This window comes from Tenrec ecaudatus, chromosome 15 (genome assembly GCF_050624435.1).
Source record: "Tenrec ecaudatus isolate mTenEca1 chromosome 15, mTenEca1.hap1, whole genome shotgun sequence".
In the NCBI taxonomy this organism is placed as follows: Eukaryota; Metazoa; Chordata; class Mammalia; order Afrosoricida; family Tenrecidae; genus Tenrec; species Tenrec ecaudatus.
Window position 1 is genome coordinate 11731448 of NC_134544.1, and position 17359 is coordinate 11748806.

A 17359-nucleotide genomic window follows, 5' to 3' on the forward strand; every position below is an offset into this window, starting at 1 on the left:
AATCTTCGTCCTCTTTGGGCTCAACCATTACATCATTTTCTTCCTTCTCTGTTTGCATTGAGTTCTCTGTATTGGGTCAAACCTTGACCTGTTAACCACAAAGAGAGAGAGAGAGAGAGAGAGAGAGAGAGAGAGAGGCTATTGGCTTCCATAAGGATTTAAAGTCTTGGAAACTCAAAGGGGGAAGTTCTACACTGTCCTATAGGGTTTCTGTGAGTTAGGATCAACTCACAGTGGGTTTTTATTCTTAATCAGGATCCTTGGGGATACAACAAGTAAGCTTCTGGCTGCTAACTGGAGATTAACCCAACAGCCAAGAGGCAAGAGACAGAGGAGGCTGTTTTTGTCTGTAAAGAGATTAAAGCTTTGAGAACACCAGGAGCCAGTTCTGTTCTATCCTACTGGGTCACTATTTTTGGAATTGACTCAAAGACAGTGTTTGTTCTTAATCATTTTGATACTGTTTCAACTTTCCTGCTTTCTGTCCTTCTCTCTAGGAAATCTCCTGGGGTCACTCTACTTCATCAATACAAGTGCTCACCGTGAACTGATACAGATCCCAGAGTGCACAACCACTTCCTTGTGGAAGCTCTTACTTCCACACTTCTTTTATTTTTTATTATTGTAGATTATAATATCAAAAAGGAAATGGCTCAATATTTAACAAGCCTACAAAGAAGAAAATAGAGAGGTTGGAAGTCAGAAAATAGGGTCTTGAGAAAGAAACAATATCAGAAACCACATGAGAGAAACTTGCATGCTAAGACAGTTTATTCATTATGAATATCTTTCTCAGCAAGACAAATGGCGAGTACATAGGAGGACCTCACCAGATGGAACACACAGGAATCAAATTGAGCACATCTGTGGAAAGTATTGATGAAGAAGCTCAATATCATTAGTCCAGAAAAGCCAGGGATACAACACGCCATCCACTTTATGTCTTTAAGTTCAAGCTGAGACTGAAGGAAATTAAAACAAATTAATGAGAGTCAATGGGTCTCAAGTATTTGCCACCTGAATTTAGAGACCACTCCAAGAGTAGATTTGAGACACTGAGCACTAATGAACAAAACTCAGAAATGTCTTGGGATGACTTCAGGAACATCAAAAAAGGACAAAGGAGAAGAGCATTTATGACATTCACAAGACACAGAAGACCAAAACAGATGTCAGAAGAGATTATAAAACTAGCTCTTTCTCAGAGAGTCAAAAGCAAATGAAGGAAACGATGACGCAAATGTGCTGCACAGATTTCAAAAGTTGACTCCAGAAGAAAAAGTAAAGCATGAAAATGAAATTTGCACAGATTTAGGAAAACAAAGAGGAAGCACGTCTGTGGAATTTCTCAAGATGAAAGCCCTGAAAAAACTGGAAACTTCAAGTAGAGATGCTGAAGATTTCTGTAGACAAAACATTGAATGATACAGTAAGTGTAAAATGTAAAAGATTGACTCCATCCACAGTGTCACTCTAGCAAAAAGAATTGGTGGTTGTTTAACCATTTCAGGGAGTCACATATGGTTTTGAAGAAACAATTCCAAGCTGCTTGGAAGGCATTAATGAAACACAAGACTCCAGGACTTGGCAGGATGTCTACCTCATACCCCAAACTAACAATGCAGCATTAGAAACAGTCACTCTTCTATGACAAGCCCTGCGGAAGACTTGCCAGTGGACGAGAAGTGATGCGCATTTGTTCCCATTCCACGAAAGATGATCCGCAAGAATTCAAACAATATCATTGATAATCCATTAGGATACATTTTGCAGAAGAGAATTCAACCATGGCTACAGCAATAGCCCAACAAGAACTGCCAGGAAATGAAGTCAAATTCAAAGAGAACCAGGAAAGAGGATGAGCTTTGTAGATGTCAAATGGCTCTTGACTGTTAGCAGAAAAGAAGGGAAACATGTTTACCAGTGTGTGTGTGTGTGTGTGTGTGTGTATACGCTCGTCCTGACTATGCTTAAGCATTCTTTTATGACGATATGACATAAAGAATGAGAATTCCAGAACACTTCATCATGTTCATGTGGAACCTGACATACACCAAGAGGCAGGCTTAGGACAGGAACAAAGGCTATTCTCTGGCTTAAGATTTGGAAAGGTGTGTGTCAGAGTGGTGTGTTTTCACCATATCTGTGCACCTGTATGCTGGAGATGATTCAAGAAGCTGTACCATATGAACAACATGGCTGTCATCGGGATTGTAGGAAGATTCATTAGCAAACGGTGACCATTTGCAGACAACACACCCCTGCTTGCTGTAAACAAAGAAGACGTGAAGCATTTGCTGATCAAATTTAAAAACTGCAGCCTTCAGTATGTATTGCCACTGAATGTAGAGAAAGGAAGAAAAAAAACCTAGACTAGCCCAGTTAGCTGTATCAGGATAAGCAGAGAGAGGGTTCAAGTTCCCCGGATTTCATTTCACTTGGATCCACAATCAACAGCGAGGGAAGCCACAGTTTAAAAGTCTAACAATGTACTGCATTACTGTACAAGGTTTCTTTACAGATGAAAAAAAGCATAGATGTCACTTTAAGGGTCAGAGCGTACCTGCCTCATGCATGTCCTTTTCTGTTCCTTCAAATGCAAGTGAGAGCCTGATAATGAATAAGGGCGAGCTGGGATGATTGAATTCTGTGAATTATAGTGTCAGCAAAAGAGTTTGAATCCACCGCAGGCTGCCTGAAGAACAAGCCCAGTGTTTCTTAAAAGTGAGAAACACTGTATCTCATGATCTTTGGACTTGTTACTCAGAGGGACCAGGCTCTGGAGAAGGACAGCACACTTGGTAAAGTAGAAGGTTAGTGAAACCAAGAAAGGTTCTCAATGGGATAAATTGATACAGGGGATACAACAATGTGCTCACCCCTTGGAACAATTGGGAGAAGGGTGCATAACTGGGGAGTGTTTTCTGCTTTACACAGGCCCACGGTGAGTGAGGGCAGACTTGAAGGCCCTCATAGTGACATCATAACATCAAATAAGCAATTTTGTGTAAATTGCACATTTCTTATTCTGAGTTCATTTTTAAAAAGGGTCTTTGAGTGTTACTCATATCCACCTTGAAATTATTAATTATAATAGGTAAGCACGGATACACTTCTTTTCGCGATGACTTTCATTAGTCTAAAACATGCTCACAATTAGATGTGTTTTTAAGAAATTGGTATGTAATTAAAAACATTTTATTTCAATCAAGGATAATTATAGCATCATGCCATGGAATAACAATGCTGCCTCAAAACATACTTAAGAGTAATTATTTTCTACTGGTGTCGCCTCTGTGTTTCTGGAAGCTCACTACTGCTTTGAAGGTGCCCAGAATGATCAGGTGATCAGAGTGGTCTACTAAGGATCCTGCTATTTGAATCCTGAAAATGTTTTTTTTTTTCTTTCAAGAAGCATTATACCAATCATTGGTGGTTTAAAATACATTAAATTGCTGTGTGGGTATGGTAAGGTTCTGACATAAAGTCCTAGACAAATATCAACCATAATATGTTATAAACCAACTTATTGCCATCAATGGATTTGAACTCATTTGAAAGGAGTCTCCATACTCACTGCCATCGTGTTGTTGGCAACTCATAGGGGCTCAATAGGATGGAGGAGCACTGTCCCGTGGCTTTCCGAGACTGGATCTCTTATGGGAGTAGAAAGCCTGGCATTTCTCCCACAGAGCATCCGGTGTTTTCAAACTGGTGAACTTCCTGTTAGAAGCTGAATTGATTTACTAATAAATGAATGTATGATCCTTCCTGGAGGCCCAGTGTTTCAAAACTCAGCTGCTCATATTTACTAGGGCTCCTATGCTAACTCATAGAGAGTGAGAGGCTGTCTGTATCGGTCATGGTTGAAACCACTCCGCTGTTCTCCTTTGCAGTTGAGTTGGCTTTGCATCATGGCAGCCTGATGTGTAAGAGAAGGAAATATTTCCTGCTCCTGCATCAGCTCCACGGTCATGAACCTGTGTGAGCTGTTGCTCTGTACTTTGGTTCATTTCATCTTATTAAGTTTCTCAAGTTTTTCTGACCCTTTGCTTTTTTAAAAAACATCATTTTATAGGGGGCTTGTACAACTCTTATCACAAACCATCCATCCATCCATTGTCAAGCACATTTGTACATGTGTTTGCTATCATCATTATCAAAACATTTACCTTCTACTTGAGCCCTTGATATCTGCTCCTAATTTTCCTTCTCCTCCCCACACCCCATTCCTTATGAACCCTTAATAATTTATAAATTATTATTATTTTGTCATATCTTACACTGTCCGACATCTCCCTTCACCTGATTTACTGTTGTCTGTCCCTCAGGGAGGAACTTATATATATCCTTGTAACTTATTCCCCTTTTCTCCCTCACCTTCCCTCCATCCTTCCGGTATTACCACTCTCACCACTGGTCCTGAAGGGATCATCCTCCCTGAATTCCCTGTGTTTCCAGCTCCTATCTGTACATCCTCTGGTTTAGCCAGATTTGTAAGGTCGAATTGGGATCATGATAGTGGGAGGGGGGAGGGGGAGGAAGCATTCAAGAGGAAAGTTGTATGTTTTATCGTTGCTTCCCTGCACCCTGACTGACTCATTTCCTCCCCATGACCCTTCTGTAAGGGGGTTTCCAGTTGTGTACAGATGGGGTTTGGGCCTCCAATCTGCACACCCCCTCATTTACAATGATATGTTTTTTTTTTGTTCTTTAATGACTGATACCTGATCCCTTCAACACCTCGTGATCACACAATCTGTTGTGATTCTTCCATGTGGACTTTGTCACTTCTGAGCTAGATGGTCACTTGTTTATCTTCAAGTCTTAAAGACCCCAGATGCTATATCTTTTGACAGCCGGGCACCATGAGTTTTCGTCACCAAATTTACTTATACACACATTTGTCTTCAGTGATCATATTGTGAAGGTGGGCACACAATGATATGATTTTTTGTTCTTTTATGCTTGATCCCTGGTCCGTTCTACACTTTGTGGTCACACAAGTTGGTGTGTGTCTTCTATGTTGACCCTCCGCTTTTTAAGAATAGTATTCATTCTCCAGTTTTATCCTCCAGCTGAAAATCTCTTCCCAAATCAAAGTACTATTTGAAGTATATAGAATGGAAGAATGTGGTCAGAATACATCTGCCACTTTCTTGTTCAATGAACGCATTCCTACCTGACAAAAAGAACATTTCTGAGAAAGGAAGTGTCTGTTTAGTTCAATTAGTCCAAATTTCTTATATGCTCTTTTACCAGTTAGACAGAATTGATATCTATAGAGAACCTTATGATTCTGCTTTCCTAAATAGAATTTTAAGATAGTCAAAAATTGCAAAAGGTATATCCAGTGAATATATAATTCTCAGGGTAGATCTCCTTGTGATATTTATATCTAAAAATGCAAAAATATTTGCCGCTTTGAATTACCTGAATTGTCTGATCTCAAACAGGAAAAATCTACTTTCTTTTCTTTGTATGCATTCCTTTCTGCTTGAAGAAGTGCGTGTCGGGGCATGAATAGCTCCAGGAATAGCCAGCTTCCCTTTATTATAGCTAAAATCCAACCAAGAGATTTAATTGGTAGTTTGAAAAGATAGCTGATTAAACTGAAAACACCTGTGGTGAACTATTGGCAAACTGGATGAGTCAACCTTGGAGCATTTTCATCACAAACGATGTAGCTTTCCAATGTTATTTGTGGTTATTCAATTTCAACATATAAAGAATAGCTGCGGTTTTGCTATGGATAGTATATAAAATAAATTGTATTGGATTTACTAATATATTAATTTATGACCCTTCCTGGTGACACAATGAAAAGGTTAGAGGAAACAAAGACATGGGGATCCAGACAGATAAAAATTTTACCCTAGGACACTCTACGGCAGTGGCTCTCAACCTTCCTAATGCCACAGCCCTTTAATAGAGTTCCTCATGTGGTGGTGACTCCCCAACCATGAAATTATTTTCGTTGCTACTTCATAACTGTAATTTTGCTACTGTTATGGATCTGGTGACCCCTGTGAAAGGGTCATTCAATCTCCAAAGGGGTCATGGCCCTCAGGTTGAGAACAACTGCTCTAAGGGGTAGGTTCTACTCTGTCTCAGGGGATCATTACAAGTCAAAAGGAGTCAATGGTATGCAGCAACCACCACCAGCACCATATGCAATACAAGACCAAGGTTTTAACAGAAACCTAACCTCATTACAAGGGCAGTGGCAAACCATGACTGTGAGCAAAACAGAACAAACCCAGTGGGCCATTGCAAAGATTTAATGATATCACTCTGCTGACTTGAAGTTTTTTTTACACATAAATTGTGTGTTTTTGTAAAACAAAGGGAGAGCAATAGTTATTTGAGGAAATTTTTGAGTATGATCTTTAATACAATTTAATTTCACAACTATATTAAGTAAGAATAAATGTACTTATAGCTATGTACATATTATAATATATAAGGGTTATATAATATATAATACATCTAACATGTAATAAGGTATATATGTGTGCATTTATTTTATACATATATACATTTATACATATATGACAGCTCTCTCTCTATATATAAATATATAGAGAGAGAGAGCTATCATGCTTGGCCAGGTTGGGGAAAGACCTTCCAAGATATGGACTGAGACAGTGCTCTACACTGCTCTGAAACATGACAATTGTGAGGATAATCCAAGACTTGACCATGTGCCATTATGTGGTGCCTGGGGCCCAATGGCATGGCAAGACCTAACAACAATAGAAACTTTGTTGAACATTTTTTGTCTCTAAGATATAAAATTAGGTAGCCAATTAATTCCCATGTGATTGGCACCTATGTTAGATAGGCTTCTGTATAGAAATCAAACCAGGACACTGATAATTTTTTATATATTTACATAGATAGATAACATAAGAAATAACAGTTAATTAATCTATAATGCAGTACAAATGGCTCAGTGCAACTCACTTTTGTGAGACAGCTACTACACTGTCAGTCCTTCAAGTCTTGAGGGCCACTGGGTAGTCCTCTGTGGAGCAATTCAGGCTATCTGGCCACAGGCAGCAAACAGCAAGCAGGTCACCAACAGTCAGCCATATGACAGTGTCCAATGGCCCTCAGCTCAAGAGATGTGCCTTCCAGTGGCATGTTGAAGCAGGTCTTGAAGGAACTTCAGTTTATAGTGACACAGTCCATGGGAAGGCATCCCAAAGATAGTGTAACTTGGAAATGGAGTCACACAATAAGCAAGGCAGCTGCACACTCATCCTATAATCAGAGAGCAAGAAAGATGTAAGGCCCACGGAGCCATTCATCTCTCTGCCCTTCAAGTAATCTCACATGTGTTCATTGACCATGTTGGCATAACAAAACTACCTATCATAGTACCCATTTCTGCTGAATTTAACTCTGATCCATAAGGAAAATCCAGAGGTGAGCAGTCTGATTTCGTTCAGAGAAGCTCAGCCCATCAAGTACTTCCTCTGAATTCTATTGCACTAGGGGTTCGAGACCAACACCTCCATGAAAATAGCGACTATGTCTAAATTATAGAAATAATCTATCAAGTGTCCTATTACTTTTTTCTTATATAGCTCACTGAATGGTTCATCATTGGCTTTTTAATAAGTTTTCCCATGGGAGTCACATTCTTATTGAACCACTTTGCACTTGGATATCATCTCATTATCCATTGCAAAAAGAGGTGCTAAGACCTTGTTTCAAGCATTGGGTGGGACAGAATGTCCTCATGTGAGGATGATTTATCTACTTGGGGAAGCTATTTTCTCTTGAGTAAACAGAATAAGGTCTCCCCAAAGAGAGCCTGGCTCAAATCCTCAAAAATCTCTACCTATGAAACCAGTTGTCATTGAGTTAGCTGTTGCCTCATGGTGCCCGTTGAACATAACACGGGCCCTGTGCCAAACTCGTGATGCACTGCAGATCAGATCATCATGGTTTATTGGGTTTTCCTTGGGTGATTTCATTTGGAGGTAGGTTCCATGACTTTCTTCTCAGTCCAGTTCAGTCAGGAAGCTCTGCTGAAACTTGCATTATAACAAGACCCAAGTCAACACCAGCTAACAAGTGGTTGAGGCACGTGGGATACATTGGTTAGAAACTAAACTGAATGGTATCTTGACAAATTACCTCAAACTGCATGGCTTACAGGAACTGTACTTCTCAGAGAGCTGAAGGCTGGGCATTTGAAAACCAGGTGTTGGGAAGTGTTTTCTTTCAGAGGTTCTGATGGGGAGACTTCTATGACTCTGTTCCTCTCTTCTGACTTCCAGCAATTCCTGATCATCCTTGACCTTTAGACGCATCACTCCCATTTCTACCTCCTCCTTCACATGGTGTTCTCCTTTGTGGTTTTGTGTCTTCTCCTTTTCTGTCTCTTTAAAAGAACTTCACTCTTAGAATTAGGGTCAACTCTATTCCAGAGTGACCTCACCTCAAGTTTCCTGCAGTAATGATATGTATCTGCAAAGATTTACCGAAACAGGGTTACATCTGTGGCCTTAGTTAGACATTAAATTTTTTTTTTTGATGAAGCTCTGTGACCCACACACATCAAGAAAGATGCTTTGTAGGTGTGTCTGAGATAAACCCTTGAGGTAGATGAGGTGTGTTCAAACAATGTCATGACAATGACTTTTAAAAGGGAAAAACTCTAGAGACTCAGAGGCAGAGATCTGGTAAGATGATGGAAAAATAAGTCAGGGAGAAAGAGAGCTTGGGAGATGATCGTGGCTTAGACATTGGGTTGCTAATCTCAAGGTCGGCAGTTTTAAAGGACCAGCCACTCCAGAAATAATGCTAAGAATTTCTACTCCCATAAATATTTACAATCTCAGAAACCTGTGGGGGCAATCCTACTCTGTTCTATAGGATCACTGAGTCAGAATTGACTTGATACAGTGAGAGGCTGCTGATTTTGAAGTTGGAGGAAGAGACCATAAGCCAAGGAATATGGATGGCCTCAGGACAATAGAAAGGAAACAAAACATAGTCTTCCCCAAAGGACTGAACCTTGTTACTATCTTGATTTCAGAACTGTCAAATATATTGTTGCGATGCTGTTGTTGGAGGTACCTTCAAATAGACTGGCTTACAGCAACCCTGAGTATACAACACATGGTCTCCAACCTTGAATATACAACACACAGTGTCCATTTTTGCAAGTACATTTTCAAGATTTTTTCCTCCATCAAGGATGCTGTAGGAGTTTGAACTCTCAACCTTTCATTCAGCAAACTGAGTGCGTCACCATGGTACCACCAAAGCTTCATGGTGGGATTTTAGACCAATAAAAAGGTGTACTCTGTTAGGACTGTAATAGGAAATGAATACACAATTTTCAAAACCATCACACCATCAGAAAGTATCTACACGCTGCCCTCCTATGGTAAAAAGCAAACCAACAAACAACATTAGTGGTGGAATCCAGTCTGACCCATGGGAACCCGTTTGAGTCATATTAGAACTACCCACAAGAGGGCTTTCAATGACGGTGGAGTTTCCGAAGACCATCACCACCAGACAGTTCTTCTGAGGAACTTGGGTGGATTCAACCACCTAACCTTTTGGTCAGTTAAGTACTTACCCTGACCACAGGAGTCCATATGCATTCACATTTCTAAGTCATACAGTTGATGGATGAAGAATGAATACCAATTAGATAGCTACTGAATTTCATAGTTTGCTTTATCAGTGTTTACTGTGAACTTCGTTACTTTTTTCAACATTTATTCGGCTCTTGACACAAACTACATGCAGAACTGTGAGATTGTCAAAATGCTTAAAACCACACTTACTTCCATCCCGTTGATTCCAACTCAAAGCAACCCAGTAGGACAGGGATTTCACAGACTGCCCCTGCAAATTTTGAGACTCTGTAACTCTTTATGGGAATAGAAAGCCTGATTTCTCTCTCAGGGAACACCCAGCAGTTTAGAGCCACTGAACTTCTGGTTAGTAGCCCAATATAATCCATGCTTCCTATGTACAGATTTCATGTGAATGAACAAAACCCCTGTTTATAGCTTACACTTACTACAGATCACCTTGACACACCCCATTAGTCTGTAGATAGCGATGATATATAACATCAGATAATGGAGCCAGTGTAACACTGTTAGTCCTATTTCACTTCATGTTAACATTTAATGTAGAAGACTTTTACAATGAGTCAAGTAAAAAAATCCAATCGACTTTCATATCTGACAGTTCTGGAGCTTTTTTGCACCACAAAGACCCCGCTTATTTGAGTGCTAACATTGCAGCTAGCACCAGTTTTAGAAAGTTTAGAGCTGGTGCAAAAGAAAAGGAAAAAGAAAGTACCCTTGCAAAATTTACCACAATTGTTTACTTTCTGAAAATGAGCACTAAACCATTTGCATAACATCTGTACTGCTTGGAGGGTTGAAACACTGGCGCAATTAGCGTGTATTCTACAGTGTATGTTACAACTCCAGCAACATTGACGCTGCGCTAACTCAATACTTAGCGGATAAGACACTTTATTTGACCTTTACCATCAGTGCTCCCTTAAACCACCCTCTCATGGTGATTGTGTTAAGTCTGAGGAAATATTTTACTGCACAAAAAATATCTAAGGAACATCTATTGGGCCTTTTAATACTTGCTTTTTATATCTGTCCCTATACTTATGTATGAATAGATTTTACACAGCAGTTACCACATCACCTCAATAGTTTGACCATCTGAATGTCCATTCACCTTAAAGCCTAATTGAGGAGTAAGCTGGTTGTCAGTTTACTATGAGAAAGTACAAGAAATAATTCCTAGTAATCATAAGCCAGAAATACTGTTATCCTAGCTTAGACAAATTGACCAATACTTCACACGCTCTAGACACATATTTGAATCCAGGGCTTTATTTTTAAGATATGTTATAAGTATTTACGTTTACTTTTAAGGCATCAGATTTGAGACTGGACTCTGTTCAAATTTAACTTGGTGGATTTAGATTTACATCAAATGCTGTTTAAAAATCACCACGACCTATAGCAGCTTCCATTGACATCAGATCTGTCACCAAGCTGGAGTCATATGGATTCTACAGGGGAAGCACACCACGGCACTGGAACCTTCAGATAGGCAGAACAAAGCATGTGCTGTTATGTTGAAAAAAATGAGCCATCTCTCAGGCGAACAGAGCAACACAGACTCACCATTCAATAAAAACATCTAGGCATACTAAATTAATATTACACACATGTCAAAAAATGCATAGCAACACTTCCCAGGGAGAAAGGGACTCACAGGAGACAGGACTGAAGATGGACTGCTGGTCTCTCCAGTTGAAGAAGGGAAGAGTCAGTCTAGTGTAGTAAGAGGTGGCCAGTGAGTTTCAAACCTAGATGGAGGAAAACAAAAGCGACAAGGAATGAGGACTGCTGGGTGGGGAGCTGGAACTGACTCTTTGGTCAAAGCTGGGCCCCGGGAGGGTAGTACTGTTGGTGGTGGTGGATGCTGCCCAGTTGACTTTTGATGGCTTTGCACAACCAGTCTTTGAGTTAGCAGCTAAGTGCATAACCCACTGGGGATCTTTTTGTATATTTATGATTTTCAAAAAAAATTTTTATTGAGAACTAGGTGAAGGTTTACAGAAAAGATTACCAGTTTTACTTTCTTACACATTTTGTTTCAACTAAACTATAGATAATCTATCATCACCTAATCACACTTTTTGGTCTCAGACTGGTATTCACCTGGCCCGTTCACTTTCATGTGTCTTCTCATTTTCACCACTCCTCTTTCCTTCTGATGGGGAGAATCTAATAGTTGCAAGCATTCAAGTTCCTAGCTGCCACTCAACAAAATGGTGGTCTAGAATATTGTTTATGCGAAGTATGTTATGTCCATTGACCTCAGTGTCCCCTGAGACTATGATCCTGAAGCCCCTGTTCCAGTGACTCGCTCCCCCTGGTGGGGTCATGGTCAAGTGTTTGGCTGCTAACCACAGGATCAGCAGTTCAGATTTACCAACCACTTCATGAGAGAATACCTAGAGAGCTGCTCATGTAGGAAACCCTAGATGGCATTGCTACTTTGTCCTAGAGGTTCGCCCTGAGTCAGAATCATCTTGGTGGCATGTAACAAAATCACAGATGTAATGAAAAACCAACTAAAAACTACATATGTAGGTGTGGGAAAAGGTAAGAAAGCAAGACCAATCCAGGGATCAATATCCAGATAAAGTAAAAATAACATTCCCTGGAGCAGCATAACCACAGAATAATCCCTGTTGAAACTTGCAATGCAAACTTGGAGTCTTAAACACTGTGCGTATCAACTTACTCTGAGACGGGAATCTGAGGAAGATCAACCTCACAATTTTAAATGGCCCCCCCTTCTATGTTGTAACCGCACTGTAACTAAATTAAAATCTTGTGACCACATCATTGATGACTGTAAATTAATCACAGAGGGCTGTAGTGCTCCATTAGCCCAACTTTCATCTCCATTCACTGCATGTATCCTTCATTTTTTATTATTTTTAATTTTTTCTATTTATTTATTTTTTATCCTTCATTTTTGATGTTATTAACAGTCCAAATACATGCAATAAGGGTTAAGCACCTTTGTAACAGGTAGGGAGTATACAGAGTATATAGCATAACATCCCTCCCCAGGATGTGAAACTAATGTCCAGATATGTCCCTGACTATTGTGGTCCTCTTCCCACACAAAAAATACAGCAAAGCCCTTTGTTTTCCCATGGAAACATAGGTGTATCCTCTAGGGCCCTGAAATTTTCTGCTTGGTACCCAGGGCCTATCAATATGTAATTATTAAGGGGATGCTTCAGCTTGGTGTCATTTTGATGGTGGGAACAGCCATCATTTGCACTCAGTTGTGGGCAGGGTCAGAGATTAAAATCCCACTGAATGAAAGCGCATGTCCAGACTTGTCAAATGTTAAGCTATGTCAAGTTTTCAATATTATTATTATTAAAAACTGGTGGCAGGAACATCCACCATCTCACCACTGCCACCAGTGGGCAAGCCTGCCTCTTCATCCCAGCAAAAGCAGACAGTTCCACAGCACTGGCTTCACCTGGGGCCACCAATTCATTGTCATCATTGTTCTTAGTTGTGATGGGTTGATTCTCCCTCTTGATGATCCCACGAATGCCCAGGAGCATTGTGCGCCTCATGTTTTCAAAGAAGCAGATTGCTCGGCTGTCGTCTCTGGAGCCGCTGACTGGGTTTGGTCTGTCTGCTTTAGGTTAATAGCAGTGTTTAACAATTGTGCCAGTCATGTGCTCTGCGCCACATAATTAATTTTAGGAACTCTATGTTTCCACAACCCCTCCGACTGCTATACCTACAAAATCGATCAGTTAAGTAGAAGTGTGGAAGGAGGCATGACTGTGTCTGTATCACGTTAATCCTTGATGCTGCTACCAAGACCTGTGGTTCCCCTGGGATAAGCTTTGCTTTGCTAGGGAGGAGATTTAAGGAAGACAGGAGCAGGTGGATGAATAGGATGGAACTGCGGTCCCACAGGAACCCTTGGTAGTTGTATTGGTTCAAATCTCCATTTTATTCCTGGCATCTATTAGCCTCTGTTCTGACAGGGTTTGGTTTTAGCCCCAGAGATAAATGTTGCTGCAGACTCAGAACTAATAACTAATATTCCTCTAGTGGTCTTCATGATTATCCTTTGCCATTTCACAGTTACTGGAAGAGATGGCTGTTTAACTACTGAGCTGTGCAAGGAGAAGATTCAGAGCACTTGTGAATCTTGAGGGAAGCCAACAAACAGGGTGACCCTGTGCCTAGGATACAAACAGGTGAGAAGTCCCTGAATGGGGAGCCATGAATGGGAAAGAAGAGAGTTCCCTGCAGGGCACTGGATTTATGAAGAAGGGTAGAGAGAAGGGGCTGAGGAACACACAAGGACAGCAAGGAACAGGATAAAAGTATCTAGACGGTCAAATCGCCATAGACTCACCCTCATGCACCGCTTCCAAGTCGATTCCACCTCACTGTGATACTACAGGGCAGCGTAGAATACCTGCATAGGTTTTCAAGACTATAAATCTTTACAAGAGCAGGAAGCTCTATCTTTCTCCCACGAACCACCTAGTGGGTTTGGATGACTGATCTTTGGTTCAGCGATCCAATACTGACCACCAGGGCTCCATTCTGACTGTAAACAGACAAACATGGAGCAGAACTCAAATTCTTAAAAATCCCAGACTCACTGGACTTGCTGACACCGGAGGGCACTGACACTCTTTAAACGGTGGACTTTCTGAAACTGTCCTCTGGGGTCACCTTTCAGGATATCATGCCCAGTAAGGTAGATGGTCACCAAAATGAAGAAGCACAAAAATATGGATTAATACAGTGGCGACAGGGTGATGCAGGAGCAGGCAGGTTTTTGCTCTGTTGTACATAGGATTGCTATGAGTTGATCCAATGCATGGTAGCTTTCAATACTACCCATACGTGTGTTGCTCGACTAAAACAATAACAACATTTGTGTGAGGTCAAATGGCCAACAGTTACTCTAAACAAAACTAAAAGACCAAATGCATTACCCTTAAGTCTGTTTCACAGAGGCAGGGAGGCTAGGGAGTACTGGAAATGGGGCAACCAGAACACAATGAGAGTGTTGGCATCCTGTTGAAAATGTAGTGAATGATACTGAACACTCTCTGTAAAGCCTACCAAATGGGGACCTAATTAAGTAAACATTACTTTATTGAAAAATATAGACTACAAGCATTATCACAATGCAAGTCCAAAGGAGACCTCAGAATATATGAGGGGACTTCCAAAAGCCCATAGAAGTGATTTTTTTTAAATGTAATAAAATGTTCCATGAATACACTTATGCTACAGGTGTGAAACTTGGGGCACTGAACAATTTTCTAAAGATAATTATATCATTTATAAAATCAAGAAGTAGAATAATTCTATAGATATTGAAATACTGAGGAAATCAAACAAATCACTGAAATTCTATCAAAAAAGTAACCATGTGATTGAACCATTAGAAACACATAGTGACCATCTTGTAAACACTAACAGTGATTCTGAACCCAGACATATGCACACACACCTGAAAGTTATTTTGCATTTTGTATAGCATCCCTGCCAAAAACAATGGGAGAAAGGAAAATTATATTTCAATTCCCATAAAAACATAAGCATTAAAATAAACATTTATATATTAACACATTTAAGCCATCAAATCAGGCTTGTAAAACATGCTCACAGGGGATCCATCCCAGTTAAAATATGCACCTATAATCTGGTATTCTACCTATCAGTTTCCCCTGAGTCAGTTCCAACAAATGGCAATTATGTTTGTGTCAGAATTGAAATGCAATCCATTGGGTTTTCAGTGACTGGTTTTTCTGAAGCAAGCCACCAGGCCTGTCTTCCAAGATGCCCCTGGGTGGACTAGATCCTCCAATCTGTTGGATAATAGTTGAGTGATTTAATTGTCTGCAGGATCCAGAGACTCCAATTTGGCAGTAGGAAATCTCTCTCTCTCTCTCTCTCTCTCTCTCTCTCTCTCTCTCTCTATATATATATATATATATATATATATATATATATATCACTTTAACATAATTATATACCATCTCAATCCTGTTAAACACTCTTGGAAATATGAAATAGAAGGACGTTTCTTTAACCTGATAAAACTCTACAACAAATCTCCCACTTCATGCTGAAATAACAGAAGCGTAGCCATCACTGGATCCAGATTCCACCTCAGTCAAGCCTCTTGCTTTCCTCAGATCATGCAAATATGCTACAGCAATAATTTTCACAGCCAAACTTTGGGAACTATTAAGTTTATTCCAGCTCTTAGAAACCCTACATAAGTTTTCCAATTTTGCGAAGCTTAATGGGAATAGACAGATCAACCAGTGGGCTTGAACTGCCAACCCTGACGTTAGCAGTCCAATGCTTACTCCACAGTGCCACTTGTCTCCATCCAGGAACTTTTGAAATATTTATTTCTACCTCATTCTTTTACTGAGAAAAGCACCGATCTGAGTGAGCTTAAGGGATTTGTCTACATGGACTCAAAAATAACTATAGACATTTTGATTGAAATCAGTTTTCTGTGAAAGGGGGGAAAAGAAAAAAAATCACCTGAAAACATGCCAGCTCATGTCTTCTCTTATTAAAGTAAAACACCATGGCACATATGAGTGTAATTAATCTTATTTATTGATTCGTGGTCACTTATTTAGGAGAGGTCATTAATCTCAGAATTAATCCCAGCCACTTTAATCTCAGAACAAGAATAGACTAGAAACTTCCAAATCACAAGGTTCTTCATGTTATTCAAATAGTCCAGCACCACACTATGCTAATAACTCTGTTTGACTGTATGGGGGAAATGTCAAATGGAGGCTGACGTTCATGAAAGTTGGGGGGTCAATACATTCCAGGATGAAGCCAAGGAGCGGGGAGAGCCATCTTTCAGAAACTAGAAACCAGAAGGTTTTCTCAGAATCCAATTGGAACATAAGCTTCTTGACCAAAATGACTTTAAGATAGGTTCAATAAAGCTTACAAAGCATACAATGAACAAACAAAGCTTGAGGTACATTTTTCCATGCTAGGCAACTTTTTAAATTTACTGCTCCCCACATCCCAGCTCAAGGTGCTCAGGGAGGCCTACTGTGGTTTAAATTTAAGCCTTTAATAGTTAGCAGAAATGTTATATCTACATACCAATTAGTTCTCTTCACCAGCAGCTGCAGAGCTGGCAATGTGTTTCCATGTCCCTCATCACAGATGTCACTCAATTATAACCATGAGTCAATCAGGTATTCCAAACCAGATGCCTTAGACAGAGGGCTCTGTTGAAAGGTCGGTCTTATTTAGCTATTTTAGACTATGAAGACAGTCAACTCTATGGGTTTGAACATATCTAAAATGAAATAATATGATGAACTGCAATAGTTGGTGGAAAAATAGAATTTAAAGATAACAGACTTCCAAAAGAAAAGCTAATGAGATTTTTTTCAGGATTTCTGAAGTCCCCTCATTGAAATATTTATTCCACTGGAGTTTAGTTGACGTGTGTGTGTTGTTGTTATTGTTGTTGTTGTCCGGTCAGGTCACTAGGAGCCAGCATTCACTGGACAATAGTAGGCTTGCATTTACAAGATCACGGAGTCTCTATGAGTTAGAGATGGCTCAAGGGTGTCTAGCAGCAAGAATAAAACAGTACACAGACAGTAGCATGCCACTTAAATATACATGTCACATGAGATTAAAAAACATAGTCTCATGGAGACCCAGTGTCTATGCCCTTATTCATCTCACAAAGGCTGAGCTGAGGACACGATGCT